Raw genomic sequence first — 16,244 nt, 5'->3', positions numbered from 1 at the left:
ACCTGTAAGTATACAAGTAGGAGGGCCTTCAGAGTGGTGCAGTTGTCTAAGGCTGTGCCACTAGAAATCCTGGTTAGAGTCCAGGCTCTGTCGCAGCCAGCTGCGACCGGGAGACCCATGGGGCGGCGCACCTTGTACCATGCCGTGCACTAGCGACTCCTGTGGGGGGCCGGGCGCAGTACACGCTGACACTGTCGCCAAATGCATGGCATTTCCTTCGACACATTGGTGCGGCTAGCTTCCGGGTTAACTGGGCATTGTGTCGCACGGCTCTCGACCTTCGCCTCTTCTGCGTCTGTACGGGAGTTGCAGCGATGAGACAAGACTAACTACCAATTGGATACCACAAAATTGAGGAGAAAACAGTGCAAAAATATATATATATACAAAATAGAGAAAGAAATAAAGTATACAAGTAGGCCTATGGCATCAAGACTAGCAACTTTGAGAAATTACACTGCTCAGGACTGCTGGAAGTAGGCTACTTGCCAAAGTCACATTTAATCTAGGTCAGATCTAATTGGCTTCCCTCAGCAGCCTGTACAAAATCTTTACACTGATTGCATGTTAAAAGGTAGAATTAATAAAAGTAAGTCAATGTCATAAAACCTTTCACTTGGTCTAGTGGGGTCCCAGTTCACTGTTGTTTTGCTAAGGCCCTTCCATACTCATTCATCATGAAGATCCAAGCAGCTACTCCAGCCGGTAAATCAATTGGCTGAACTTAATTATGATTTTGTTATTTCCTCAACAGATACCACAATCTGGGACAATTTCATCATTGCTGATGACTGCTGCGACAGCTGGCTCTATTTCTGTGAAGCACCTTGCTAAAGCCCCCAACCCTAGACTGCACATCATTTCCCTAATCACTTTTCCACAGCTGCCCTCCAGCACGTAAATGAAAGTTACAAAGAAATTGCTACATGTCAGTCGTAAAAAAAATCTCACCCTGGAGGCACTGGCCAACTGTGATTATTTAATCTGGGTTGTGTTTTAGTTAAAATAGCCTAGCCAGTAGGCAGTCTGACAGTATTTGATTCATGACCCAACAATGTTAATAAGTAGGAGAAAGGGGGCTTAATATGTTTAGAGGGATGGTTCACCCAAAATACAAACTCACCTCATCTTATTGATTTTAGGCTAGCTCATTTATGGCGTCACCATGAGGAAATTTGACCATGCTGTTTGAAGACTGCTGTTTGGAAACGGGATTCGCAGAATTAGTAAACAAACCCAAATATTGGGTCCCTGTGGCCATGGACTACTCTACTGTAGGTAGCCTATCCGTAACAGTCACTTCAAGAAAGATGAGTGATTGAGGAAAAGTTTTGGGAATAAAGAGGTTGCAAAGAGGTGTTTGAGTGAATAATTGATCATTCAACGTCAAAGAATGATTGTACAGTAGCCTACTGAAGCATTCTCAGCTGCTAGGTCTATTCACACACATGTAAAGAGTGCACATTCAAAGAGCATGCATGAGGGTGTGAGCCTCCCTTAGGCCTTCCAGTCGGTAATAGTTCTGTGTCAGCATGTGGTCCTGTGTGATGACAAATGTAGTAGTCAGAATGGATCAATATTTAATATCTCGATTTGTAGCGAAATATAAAAGATTTCACAATGGGGGTCAAACTCATTTTAGAGCCCAAAACGGCAGTCCCATTATTTTTAAGGCCGTTCTGGCGATCGTGGACAAAATCAACATGCGCGCGTGCACACACACATGCGGTCTAGTCAGCATGTTAGATTAATCGTTTTGAAGTGCAACGTTATGAAGGGAAACAACTCAGAGATTAAACTATGCTCCTACGAAGGTTCTAACCAGGAATTTAGCCTTAAAGGGCTATTTCTAAATTGTTCAACTTCATAATCTCCAGCACCACCCCAACATCAAGAAAACATAGAAACACGCCATTTGATATATTGATGTTGGTCTGGTGCTAGAGATCATGAATATGAAGATTTATTTTTATTTTTACATTTCTCTTTAAGATGCTTTTGGGAAACCAGACCCAGTTCTGTCACCACTGGAAATGTAAGAAACACATAACCCATCATGGCAGTAATGCATTCACAACCCCCATGCATTTTAAAGTAAGCTGGTGCTAGGACATTGAATGCACAGAAATTAAGCATTTATACATTTGGTTTAGAAAGTCATTCAGCAAATGCCATGGTATAATTCACCAAGGGTATAATGAATCTTAATAACGTTACACAGCTTCTCTATTTAACTAACGTTAGCCAGGGGGGTAGCTGTCATTCTAACTTCAAAGATGTCCAGTAAGCCAGTTTGAGGCGTATGGCGATGGGATATTCGTCAATAAAAAAATACACAAAAGGGGTTTCTTTGTGAAACGGAATGGCCACATTGTTCACTGTGTGGCTTTAGGTTATCCAGCTAAATAGAACTACAGTAAAAAACATGTTCGAAAATTATATGGTTGTCAAATAGCGAATGCTAACCATGTTAGTTTGCTAGCTACCTGCAATACAATAGATCATTGGGACACTTCGATGCGGATATACAGCAAGCGCCAGCTAGCTAAAACAGTGCAGCACAGCAGACACCGAACGCTAAAGAACATCACATTATTTGGCTAGGACTAACGTTATTCAGCCAAATCATTCGAATTTCGTGTTTCAAATGTAACATTACCTTGTAATTGTAAATCGCTGTCACGTACCTTGATTTTTTTTCACCTCCTCCACTGTCAAATAAGCCGAGGCAAGAACGTCCCACTGACCATTAAACCCGTATAGATAAACGTCAGTGCAATAGCTAGCTAACGTTACAGCAAGATTTCCAGTAAGCAGCTGGACCACAACACAGCCTTCGCGAGCGTGCGTAAAGATTCGACGTGTTCGATCGTTCAGTCCTTCTCCCACTGAGGTACCTCCTACTCCAGGTTTTGAGGAAGGAAAAACATTTGCCTCCAATAATAACCACCCAGTGAAGAAGAAAGAACTATTTCATTACGCGACTGCATGAGAAGAACCAAACATTGCCTACGAAGATGTTTGTGTGTGTTGAAAACGCTCTCATACAGTAGCATGAAGCGGAGGGGCTGCTGAATTATTCATGAGGGGCGGGTGCTCAGATCCTGCGTTCAAATACAAGTGGGAAGGTGATATTTAGAAGGGTGCAATTGCAGCCAATAGTGTGGGGGCGTTCCTGCATGTGGGCATTCCTGAATCTGCAGGAACTCCTCTCTATACTTTTATTGGTCAATTGTTAAGTTAGGACAGGCGGGAGGCAGGGGCGCTCCAATACAGTAGGTGGCGTTAATGCACAATAACGTTGGATACCAGCTGCCAATAAACCTCACAGAAGAAGGGGCGGGGGGCGACAATGGTAGCTAGCTAGCCGTACAACAGTGGTAGACAGCGGGCACTGTTTTCTCGCAGTTCTGTTGACGAAAGCGAGGGCAGGTGTTCTGGATGCGGAAGTGAAGGGGGGAGGGCGTTCCTGCAGATGAGAGCCCACATGCAGGAATGCCCCATATTGCGGGCTGCAATTGCATACTATTGGTATTTACCAAATACTGACTGGGAAAAATACACTTGAATGCTCCGACTTCTCCCACATGCTGACCTCTCAAGTAACCTACTAAGAAAATTAGGCTACCTCGATAACAGAATTTCCGGTGGTTAAATGCAACAACAAAATATTATTTATAAAAAACAATCTATTAATATGGTTTTTGAACACTATAAATAGTTTACAAGCATGATAGTTGTACTTTTAGTTTATGCTTGATGCAGCTTGTTGGCCATAAGCCAATCAGCGTTACTCAATGAGTTCAAAGCATGTGCACGCATCCAACTAGTACTTACAACTTCACAACGGGTCATTTTCACCTTCCCACTTGGTTATGAATACAGCATTGTCAAAGTAACCCACTGTAAAATTCAAGGTCATGTCAATCAAATGTACATTATTTACGGAATAACTGTAGTAACAGCATTGTATGTACATAGAACCTGCTCTGTAATTGCAATAGAGGTTATATACACAAGTGGAGGGAGGTCTGGTGGGTTACGTAGCCAGTGTCTCCAATCTCGGAATGGGTCATGCTGGCTTCGTCTGACACACACACTGCTGCAATCTCAGAGCTTTGTTTTGTCTAGGAAAGCTAACTCTTGATAAATACAGGCATTAATTTGACTTCTGGTCCATCCTTGCTTTGACTTGTCATGGAGTTTTCTCATAGCGAAGATGATGATATCTGTCTGAGATCCACATACCTTGCTTACTCCTGCTTTAGATGTGTGTAATCTCTGTGAATCTTTGTGTGGGAAATATTATACTCACATATTGTAATCCCCACATACTGTAGAGATGGAACACTACAATGTACAATCAAACAAATGAAGATCGTCTTACCCATCAAATCAAACTTTATTTGTCACATGCGCCGAATACAACAGGTGTAGGTAGATCTTACCGTGACATGCTTACTTTGCCAGTCACAAGTTGGAACATTAAGCTAACTATTTCCTAACTATTTGCTTTTTCTTTTGATTCAACTACCTCTTACCTATTATATATTACCGGAATGAATGTGATAAGATAATGAGGGTAGAGAAATGATCTTTGCCCTGCTGCCAAGTGTAGCCTACAGATCTAAAAGACAGAAATCAAATGATTTATTTCTGGAAAGAATGAAAACATCTGGATCAGTCCTAGGGGCTGATCAAACAACAACGGTTTCTGAAGGCCTCCACCCAGAGGTAAGGTGAAGAGAGACATGCAGACGAGGCTGGGATGCACTTTTGTGCTATCTTCTCATCATAATGCAAATGTATGTGTCCCTTATCACAAACCAGAGATAGGAATGTAATTTCTCTTGGTGTCTGGACTATGTTTGAGAGATGCCAATCGTTCATGGGAACACAGTGTATGAAATACATCTGGGGTTGGACATTAATTATCCTAACAATGGCCTATTCCCTCTGAGTGGACTCAAACAAAAGATAGTTCTGTTCTAGAATGCATGTATTCTATTTTTGTAAGTCCTCCAAGGACCACACACATGCCATGCTGTCCCAAAAAATAGACACTATAGCTTACTGAAGCCAGTTTTGCCAACCCACTGAACCAGTTCTTCAGCACACAAATTAACCGTTGACAATACCGTGGCCTACATCTTACTCTTTATGTAAATCAAGTGAATCATGTGACAACATGTCTGGTCAAAGTATCCACACACATCCTTCCATCTGTGATTTACATGTGTACACAGACTAACAAAGACACATTCCTTTTGAAATGCAATGTGTTGAGTCAAAAGACTGTGCCGGGCCAAAGTAATGGACAAAGTAAGGAAAAAGCCTAACGCAAAATAGATTAGATTCCCAGTTGTTCAGTGCCAATGCTTAATTGAATGAAACAGCGGTGATTAATAAGTCGGGTTTGCTGGCTGAGGCTTTGAACTGGCCTGAGAGAATGGATGGGATTTTAATGCTTTACCACTGTCACGAGTCCGACCGAGGGTGTTTCCCCTTCCCGGGCGGGTGGCGCTCGGCGGTCGTCGTCACCGGCCTATTAGCTGCCACTGATTGTTTTTCCTCCCCCTCCTTGTATGTTTAGTAGTAGCACCTGTTCATGTTTAATTAGTTTGTCTTTATTAGACAGCCGGCCCGCTTGGTTGTTGTGCGGGATTATTTCAATGTAACCTTCGGCTCTGTTGTAGAGGTACGTGTTAGTGCCTGGTCGTGATTTTTTCCATTGTACATTTTGATTCCCTGTGGTTGGTAACGTAACTTTTGTGAGCACCCTGTGGTGCGTTGGTGCTATTAAAAGACGCACAGCATTGAACTCTGTCTCCTGCATTTGACTCCACACCCACAACACCCGGAGCATTACAGAATCCCGCACCTATCAAATTGAATGGAGTCAGCAGGAGCAGCAGCCAACCCTCTCCCATCGATGGAGGAACGGGTTCTCCACCACACCACCGTCCTCCATCGGATCGGATCCGCGATGGATCAAGTGATGGAGAGAATGGACAGATGGGAGAGGAGTGGTCTCCTCTCTCCACCTTCGGCACCCACGGTTCCGGACTCCCCATCTCCCGACTCCAGCACCCTCCGTCTGACGCTACCGAGGGCTTATGATGGAGAGGCGGCGGGTTACCAGGGGTTTCTGCTTCAGCTGGAGCTATACCTGGCCACCATCAGACCCACTCCCTCAGGAGCAGAGAGGGTGAGTGTCCTCATCTCCTGCCTCACGGGTCGTGCTCTGGAGTGGGCAAACGCAGTCTGGAATGGCCCAGACTCAGCGCGGGAGCACTACCCAGAGTTTTCCCGCCGCTTCCGTGCCGTGTTTGATCACCCTCTAGACGGCCGAGCGGTGGGAGAACGACTATTTCATATCAGGCAGGAGAGGAGGAGCGCCCAGGATTACGTGCTGGAGTTCCGGACCTTGGCAGCCGGATCTGGGTGGAACGACAGGGCCCTTATGGACCACTACAGGTGTAGTCTCCGAGAGGACATCCGCCGGGAGTTAGCGTGTCGGGACACCACTCTGTCACTGGATCAGCTGATTGACATGTCCATTCGACTGGATAATCTGCTGGCGGCCCGCGGGCGTTCAGAGAGGGTCCTGTGCGTTCCACCACCCAGCCCCTCCGCTCCCATTCCGATGGAGTTGGGAGGGGCTGTGCCGAGGGGTACCGGAGGAGGAGGCCTTCCCTGCACCAACTGTTGTCGGAGAGGACACACGTCTGATCGGTGCTGGGGGTCCGTCTGGGAGTAGAGATGGCAGGCGGAACGCTTCTCGGTCACCCCAGGTGAGTCAGCATCAAACTCACCCAGAACCCCCTGTTGGCCACATGTTTGTCTTAACCTTTTTCCTTCACTTTTTTCCCTCTTCCCAGCATAGGGCGCTAGTCGATTCAGGCGCAGCTGGGAACTTTATGGATCGCGGACTCACCCTTAAGTTAGGGGTTCCGCTGGTGCCGATAGATTCTCCTTTCCCCGTGCACTCCCTAGATAGCCGGCCATTAGGGTCAGGGATGGTCAGGGAGACCACGGTCCCACTGGACATGGTGACGCAGGGGAATCATAGGGAGTGTATCAGTTTCTTTATTATTGATTTGCCTGCGTTTCCAGTGGTGCTGGGGACTCCCTGGCTGGCCCGGCACAATCCTAAAATTTCGTGGAGACAGGGGTTTTTCCAGGGGTGGTCAGAGGAGTGTTCTGGAAGGTGTTTGGGAGTTTCCATCGGTGCCACGTCGGTGGAGAGTCCAGACCAGGGTTCCACGGTGTGCATTCCCCCCGAGTATGCCGATTTGGCAATCGCTTTCAGTAAAGTGAAAGCGACTAAATTACCACCTTATCGACCGGGAAGGGATTATACGATAGATCTCCAGGTAGACGCTGCGCTTCCCAAGAGTCACGTGTACCCGCTGTCCCAGGAGGAGACGTTGGCAATGGAGACATATGTCACGGAGTCGCTGGGACAGGGGTACATTCGGCCCTCCATTTCACCCGTCTCCTCAAGTTTCTTTTTTGTGAGGAAAAAGGAGGGAGGTTTGCGTCCGTGTATCGATTATAGAGGTCTAAACGCCATCACAGTGGGGTATAGTTACCCTCTACCTCTCATCGCTACGGCGGTGGAATCGTTCCACGGAGCGCAGTTCTTCACAAAACTGGATCTCAGGAGCGCGTATAGTCTGGTGCATATTCGGACTGGAGACAGAGTGGAAAACCGCATTTAGTACTACATCAGGCCACTATGAGTACCTCGTCATGCCGTATGGGTTAAAAAATGCTCCAGACGTTTTTGAATCCTTTGTAGACGAGATTCTCAGGGACCTGTGCGGGCAGGGAGTGGTTGTTTATATCGATGACATTCTGATCTACTCGGCCACTCACACCGCGCATGTGTCTCTGGTGCGCAAGGTGCTTGGTAGACTGTTGGAGCATGACCTATACGTCAAGGCTGAGAAATGCGTGTTCTCTAAACGAGCCGTCTCTTTTCTGGGATATCGCATTTCCACCTCGGGGGTAGTGATGGAGGGTGACCGCATTAGGGCCGTGCGTAATTGGCCGACTCCGACCACGGTAAAGGAGGTGCAGCGGTTTTTGGGTTTTGCCAACTACTACCGGAGGTTTATCCGGGGTTTTGGCCAGATAGCGGCTCCCATCACCTCACTGCTGAAGGGGGGCCTGGTGCGGTTGCAGTGGTCAGCAGAGGCGGACGGAGCATTCAACAAGTTGAAGGTGCTGTTCACTGATGCGCCCGTGTTGGCGCATCCGGACCCCTCTCTAGCATTCATAGTGGAGGTGGACGCGTCCGAGGCTGGGGTGGGTGCCGTGCTATCACAGCGCTCGGGTACGCCACCAAAACTCCGCCCCTGCGCTTTCTTCTCAAGGAAGCTCAGCCCAGCGGAGCGTAACTATGATGTGGGGGACCGGGAGTTGCTAGCGGTGGTTAGAGCCCTGAAGGTGTGGAGACACTGGCTTGAGGGGGCTAAGCACCCCTTTCTCATCTGGACCGACCACCAGAATCTGGAGTATATTCGGGCAGCTAGGAGACTTAACCCACGTCAGGCAAGGTGGGCCATATTCTTCACCCGGTTCCGGTTTACTTTGTCTTATAGACCGGGCTCCCAGAACGTAAAGGCTGACGCACTGTCCCGCCTTTACGACACGGAGGATGGGTCCACCGAACCTTCTCCTATCCTTCCCGCCTCAAAGCTGGTAGCCCCAGTGGTATGGGAGGTGGACTCGGACATCGAGCGGGCGTTACGGGCTGAACCCGCGCCTCCTCAGTGTCCAGCGGGGCGAAGGTACGTGCCGCTTGGTGTTCGGGACAAACTGATTCGGTGGGCTCACGTCCTACCCTCCTCGGGTCACCCTGGGGTGACGAGGACAGTGGGGAGCCTTCAGGGGAGGTATTGGTGGCCTACGTTGGCTAAGGACGTTAAGGGTTATGTCTCCTCCTGTTCAGTGTGCGCTCAGAGTAAGGCTCCTAGGCACCTTCCTAGAGGGAAACTACAACCCCTCCCCGTTCCACAGCGGCCATGGTCACATCTGTCCATAGATTTCCTGACCGATCTTCCGCCGTCTCAGGGGAACACCACGGTTCTAGTAATTGTGGATCGGTTCTCTAAGTCCTGCCGTCTCCTCCCGTTGCCCGGTATCCCTACAGCCCTACAGACTGCGGAGGCATTATTCACCCATGTCTTTCGGCACTACGGGGTGCCGGAGGACATCGTTTCTGATCGGGGCCCCCAATTCACGTCCCGGGTATGGAGAGCGTTCATGGAACGCTTGGGGGTCTCTGTCAGCCTGACCTCCGGTTATCACCCCGAGAGTAATGGGCAGGTGGAGAGAGTGAACCAGGAGGTGGGTAGGTTTCTGCGGTCGTATTGCCAGGATCGGCCAGGGGAGTGGGCACGATACATTCCCTGGGCTGAAATGGCTCAGAACTCACTACGCCACTCCTCTACTAACGTGTCCCCTTTTCAGTGTGTGTTGGGGTACCAGCCGGTCCTGGCACCATGGCATCCGAGCCAGACCGAGGCTCCTGCGGTGGAGGAATGGGTACAGCGCTCCAAGGAGACCTGGAGGAATCTCTACGACAAGCGAGTGGACGGCAGAAGAGGAGTGCTGACCGCCACCGCAGTGAGGCCCCTGTGTTTGTACCGGGGGACAGGGTCTGGCTCTCGAAACCTACCTCTCCGCTTGCCCTGCCGGAAGCTGGGTCCGCAGTGTGTAGGGCCCTTTAAAGTCCTGAGGAGAATAAACGAGGTGTGTTATCGATTACAACTCCCTTCCCATTATCGTATTAACCCCTCGTTTCATGTCTCTCCTCAGGCCAGTGGTAGCTGGTCCCCTGCAGGACAGTGAGGTACCGGAGGTCCCTCCCCCCCTCTGGACATCGAGGGGTCCCCAGCGTACACGATCCGGGCCATTCTGGACTCAAGACGCCGGATGAGGGGCCTGCAGTACCTCGTGGACTGGGAGGGGTACGGTCCGGAGGAGAGGTGCTGGGTACCGGTGGGGGACATCTTGGATCCATCCATGTTGAGGGATTTCCATCGCCTCCATCCGGATCGCCCTGCACCTCGTCCTCCGGGGCGACCTCGAGGCCGGTGTCGGCGCGCTGCGGGAGCCGCGCGTCAGGGGGTGGTACTGTCACGAGTCTGACCGAGGGTGTTTCCCCTTCCCGGGCGGGTGGTGCTCGGCGGTCGTCGTCACCGGCCTATTAGCTGCCACTGATTGTTTTTCCTCCCCCTCCTTGTATGTTTAGTGGTAGCACCTGTTCATGTTTAATTAGTTTGTCTTTATTAGACAGCCGGCCCGCCTGGTTGTTGTGCGGGATTATTTCAATGTAACCTTCAGCTCTGTTGTAGAAGTACGTGTTAGTGCCTGGTCGTGATTTTTTCCATTGTACATTTTGATTCCCTGTGGTTGGGAACGTAACTTTTGTGAGCACCCTGTGGTGCGTTGGTGCTATTAAAAGATGCACAGCATTGAACTCTGTCTCCTGCATTTGACTCCACACCCACGACACCCAGAGCATTACAACCACAGTGTTTCCAAACCATTTCATGCTTTAGACTGATGACCAGTTCCTCTGTGAAAGTCCCAAACCAGCTCTTAGCACCTTCAAATTGTGTTTATGATTACCAAGCTGTGCTGTTTGTTAGCTGCCTACACTAATATATCTTAACATTTCTATACACCCAAAACATTGTATTGAATGTGACAAATTCTGTTGATTACGATGTCAATGCATCATTTGCATCTCTGCTCTATAACCTGGAGTATAGCCAAGTACAGAGAGAGGTTATAGAAAAGAGGAACGCATTAAATGTGATTATGGAGCCAGGCAGGCAGATAATTACAATAAATAAATTAAAACACCCATAACATGGTAGTGACTTAAATAGAGAGAACAGGGAATAAACTGTGCTTACTTAAATATTATTTGTTGGATATGTTAAGCATTGTGCATTTCCCTGTATATTTCAATAGATTGTTCTCCGTTTTACTGTATAAGGTCCACAATTCAACCAATCTTGATTTGAAATTGATACTAGAATTTCCCGGAGTCCAACTCCGCTCAACAGACAATGGCTGCCAGCACGCAGTAGGCAGCCGTTTCATCAACGTCAGTCGGTTGACATTGACTTACTGTTTTAAGTTGCTTCTCTTAATAAAAGTAATACCTGAGAAGGTCACAAGCCCCATATATCTAGTTAAGGGAGCCCTAACAAAATGTCACTTCCTTGCGTGGGATGAAAAGGCAAACTCTGATGAAACATTGAATGGGCTGTTGAAGGAATCTTCGACCCATCCTCCCACATAAATACAACCTGAGGCCAAATTGAATTACATGTAAGTCTCCTCACACAACACACACACACACAGTTGGCCTCTCCATTCCTCTGAGACACATCTGCAACACACAAAATTATGAAGTTGTTTACGTGTCAACGGTGGGTGTAGCTGGTGCAGGGAAGTCAGGCGCAGGAGAGCAGAGATGAATGGACAAAGCACTTTACTTAGGCAATCATAATACAGAACGCAACAGCGTCACAACACAAAATGCCCAAAGGACAAGATGAGGCAGCAAAACTACAAAACCCATGTACAAAGTACCGGCTGTCACAAAGCACGGGTAATAAAACAAAACCCAGCGCAAACCAGCCGGAAGCATGCCAACCTTGACAGTAAACAATACCCCACACAGACATGGAGGGAACAGTGGGTTAAATACACATGTCATTAGTAGGATATGTAAACCAGGTGTGCAGGAAGACAAGACAAAACAAATGGAAAATTAAAGGTGGATCGTGATGGCTAGAAGGCCGGGAGCGGCGACCGCCGAACGCCGCCCGAACAAGGAGATGAAACGACTTCAGTAGAAGTCATGACATTACCTTTGGTCACAGGATAAATTACACATGCTCCAGACCCCAAGATCCCAAGTCCCATTACATTAAGGTCTATACCCACAGGTGGGTATCGGGGACTACTGCAATAATCTAAATTGTATTTCCTTTCTGCAAGGCTGCATGTTTCATCCCCTTCTCCGAGTCAGATCTCCCTGGGTGTCTGACTATCTACTAATCTATCCCGCCCAGTTAATTTATTTTGCCCTGGCCCCTGGAGAGGAAACCCTACCAGCCCTCCCTGGATGGATTCAACAAAGCAACATGGCAAAGCAGGTTGCTGCTGTTTACTTCCTGTCCCCTGTTGAACCTCTCCTTAGTCCATGATTAAACAGTACGATAGCCTTAGTAACAGGCTCAAAATATAAACAAACCTTAAGACTCACTCAAGCACAGTTGGATTCATTATTTGTCAATGATTTGTCATGTGTCTAACATCATCTGTCATGTTTCTTTGTCAGATTTAAGGGCTATGAAAATAAATCTTAAAACAATGATGTAAACATTCCCATAAACTATTGATCTTTTGCCAACATCTAGTTAGGAGATTTAAGGCATGTCTATCAGATGAGTAGAGGAACAAGAGGTCTCCTAGCATCTAGGAGCTAGTTAGTAAATGCTTATGATTAACTTTGCTCACTGTATTGAGGCTGTGTGCCCTTAATCAGTCAAATTCAATCAGTTAAATTCAATCAGGTTGACTCTTATGACAACATTACCCTTCATGTTGAACTGAGTGGGTTATACAACATGTTGCAGCATTAGCCACAAGATAGCAGAAGGAAGGTTGAATATTTTGGGGAGTTTTCAGATGTTGCTTATCCTGTTGGCATTCTCTTTCTTCCTTGGAAGAACCAACCTCAGGGGTGGTTGAGATGACATTGGTGGAGCCCCCCTTTGTGGGTGCTGGAGATAGAAGGCTTATTTTGAGCTCCAGGCAGCATCCTTCCTATTGGTCCATGCCAGGTAAGCACCATCAGAGATGAAGCACATGCCAATTGATCCTGCTAATCATTTTATCCCACTCTGGTATATCTGTTTTGTAGGAATTTGTGCCAGCCATCAGTGTCACATCAAAAGTTGTGATTGAAATGGGTATAACTGCTAAATTATCTCTTTTTAGCAGGCACTGTCTTGTTCTTTAAAATAAATATTGTCCTTAAATGTATCTTCATTGGTATGGTATGCACTATGTAGCCTGTGTAGGCATATGACTTTGCCGTTGTGAAGGTCATTGTGAATGCAGTTATTGACGATATGATTTATTTATTTACTACGGTTTTCATCGTGACAACCGTGTGTCATTTCAGTGTGAATGGAGAGGAGGCTAGATTTCTCCCCAAATCATCCAATAAGGCATGCAAAAATGGTTTCATTTGAAGAGTGTCAGGTCAGGTCATACTGCACGCTGGTCCATAAGTCTCTCACAGTCACTTTGTGTCTTCTCAACTTGATCAGTGGAACTTTAGTTGTTGTCTTGCTACTGTGACACAAGGATAAAGAGGGGCAAGGGGTCTTCTTTCTGAATGGTATGCAATAGTGACGGTGTGTGTGCTCAGTGCGTGTGTGATTCTGTTTGTTGGAGAGGTGAACATCACCACCAACTGTTAAAAAACATGTCAATCTCCGCATGGCAACGGGGCAGCATAGCAACTAGTTGCTAGGCAAGCCCCCCGTGGTGCTGACGTGAGTCTCTGGCAAGCGAACCGTTAAAAGGAGGAATTCCCCTGGACAGTGGGCTATCGCATGCCACTAACCTGTTGCCATGGTGACCAGCATGTGGAGGTTGACGGTACAGACAACGGGGACCATTAGCGTCAGTGGAAGAGGGTCCTGGAGGTGGGCAGGATGTGGGCGTCTGTCTCATTGAAGGGCGAGATGCCAACACACACAAGTGAGGGTCAACACACACAAGTGAGGGTCAACACACACAAGTGAGGGTGTGGTAATTGTGACACCCTTTCTAGGTACCACCCAGTCTCCATTGGCACGACTGACTTCACACTGATAACAATTATTACGCAAATGTCAGGACAGCAGCCAGGTGGATTTGGGATTATTTTTGGATCAACGCTGAGAATAGTGAATTATCTACAGGGCTGTACTTTCTGAATGCTTTGTGTTTTCCCTCTACACATACAGTAGTGTCTGTGTATAGGCATCTATTAGACAGGTTCAAACCACTGATTGTTTGGTGGCACAGTACATTTACTATTGAAGCCTTGTTTAAGTTTTGACTACAGTCAGTGGTAGGATGGTAAGAGGACAATTGTCATCTATGTATCAGGACAGGAGGAGAGAAGTGGTGACCCCTTGCTGGCCTCCACTGGCAAGAAGAGGAACAGGTGCCGAAAACATCTCCACCAAATTCAACCAACCGTATGGGAGTCAGTCAGGTACATGAAAAGGCTCTTGTAAAAATTAAATCAAATCAAATTTTATTTGTCACATACACATGGTTAGCAGATGTTAATGCGAGTGTAGCGAAATGCTTGTGCTTCTAGTTCCGACAATGCAGTAATAATCCAACAAGTAATCTAACTAACAATTCCAAAAAAAAAAGAAAAACTACTGTCTTATACACAGTGTAAGGGGATAAAGAATATGTACATAAAGATATATGAATGAGTGATGGTACAGAGCAGCTTAAGCAAGATACAGTAGATGGTATCGAGTACAGTATATACATATGAGATGAGTATGTAAACAAAGTGGCATAGTTAAAGTGGCTAGTGATACATGTATTACATAAGGATGCAGTAGATGATATAGAGTACAGTATATACGTATACATATGAGATGAATAATGTAGGGTATGTAAACATTATATTAGGTAGCATTGTTTAAAGTGGCTAGTGATATATTTTACATCATTTCCCATCAATTCCCATTATTAAAGTGGCTGGAGTTGAGTCAGTGTGTTGGCAGCAGCCACTCAATGTTAGTGGTGGCTGTTTAACAGTCTGATGGCCTTGAGGTAGAAGCTGTTTTTCAGTCTCTCGGTCCCAGCTTTGATGCACCTGTACTGACCTCGCCTTCTGGATGATAGCGGGGTGAACAGGCAGTGGCTCGGGTGGTTGTTGTCCTTGATGATCTTTATGGCCTTCCTGTAACATCGGGTGGTGTAGGTGTCCTGGAGGGCAGGTAGTTTGCCCCCGGTGATGCGTTGTGCAGACCTCACTACCCTCTGGAGAGCCTTACGGTTTGTGCAGTTGCCGTACCAGGCGGTGATACAGCCCGCCAGGATGCTCTCGATTGTGCATCTGTAGAAGTTTGTGAGTGCTTTTGGTGACAAGCCGAAGTTCTTCAGCCTCCTGAGGTTGAAGAGACGCTGCTGCGCCTTCTTCACGATGCTGTCTGTGTGAGTGGACCAATTCAGTTTGTCTGTGATGTGTATGCCGAGGAACTTAAAACTTACTACCCTCTCCACTACTGTTCCATCGATGTGGATAGGGGGTGTTCCCTCTGCTGTTTCCTGAAGTCCACAATCATCTCCTTAGGTTTGTTGACGTTGAGTGTGAGGTTATTTTCCTGACACCACACTCCGAGGGCCCTCCGCTCCTCCCTGTAGGCCGTCTCGTCGTTGTTGGTAATCAAGCCTACCACTGTTGTGTCGTCCGCAAACTTGATGATTGAGTTGGAGGCGTGCGTGGCCACGCAGTCGTGGGTGAACAGGGAGTACAGGAGAGGGCTCAGAACGCACCCTTGTGGGGCCCCAGTGTTGAGGATCAGCGGGGTGGAGATGTTGTTGCCTACCCTCACCAGGGGCGGCCCGTCAGGAAGTCCAGTACCCAGTTGCACAGGGCGGGGTCGAGACCCAGGGTCTCGAGCTTGATCACGAGCTTGGAGGGTACTATGGTGTTGAATGCCGAGCTGTAGTCGATGAACAGCATTCTCACATAGGTATTCCTCTTGTCCAGATGGGTTAGGGCAGTGTGCAGTGTGGTTGAGATTGCATCGTCTGTGGACCTATTTGGGCGGTAAGCAAATTGGAGTGGGTCTAGGGTGTCAGGTAGGGTGGAGGTGATATGGTCCTTGACTAGTCTCTCAAAGCACTTCATGATGACGGAAGTGAGTGCTACGGGCGGTAGTCATTTAGCTCAGTTACCTTAGCTTTCTTGGGAACAGGAACAATGGTGGCCCTCTTGAAGCATGTGGGAACAGCAGACTGGTATAGGGATTGATTGAATATGTCCGTGAACACACCGGCCAGCTGCTCTGCGCATGCTCTGAGGGCGCGGCTGGGGATGCCGTCTGGGCCTGCAGCCTTGCGAGGGTTAACACGTTTAAATGTTTTACTCACCTCGGCTGCAGTGAAGGAGAGTTCGCATG

General features: G+C 47.6%; 1 protein-coding gene across 4 annotated transcripts in view; it reads right to left on the bottom strand.

Annotated features, from left to right (window-relative positions):
• LOC112225753 (protein TANC2) overlaps positions 1-3,051 on the bottom strand; it is a 145,353-nt gene extending 142,302 nt beyond the window's left edge. For 2 of the 4 annotated variants that reach the window (XM_042307447.1, XM_042307450.1), the window contains exon 1: positions 2,688-3,051. The gene's annotated coding sequence lies outside the window, so the exon portion shown is untranslated. Of the gene's footprint in view, positions 1-2,659 lie in introns of all 4 variants that reach the window. The other 2 variants (XM_042307448.1, XM_042307449.1) reach the window with 2 other exon arrangements.
• Positions 3,052-16,244: the final 13,193 nt, after the last annotated feature.

This window comes from Oncorhynchus tshawytscha, linkage group LG27, assembly GCF_018296145.1.
Source record: "Oncorhynchus tshawytscha isolate Ot180627B linkage group LG27, Otsh_v2.0, whole genome shotgun sequence".
Classification (NCBI taxonomy): domain Eukaryota; kingdom Metazoa; phylum Chordata; class Actinopteri; order Salmoniformes; family Salmonidae; genus Oncorhynchus; species Oncorhynchus tshawytscha.
The sequence above is the reverse complement of the archived record's forward strand: the minus strand, read 5'-3'. Positions and strand labels throughout refer to the sequence as shown.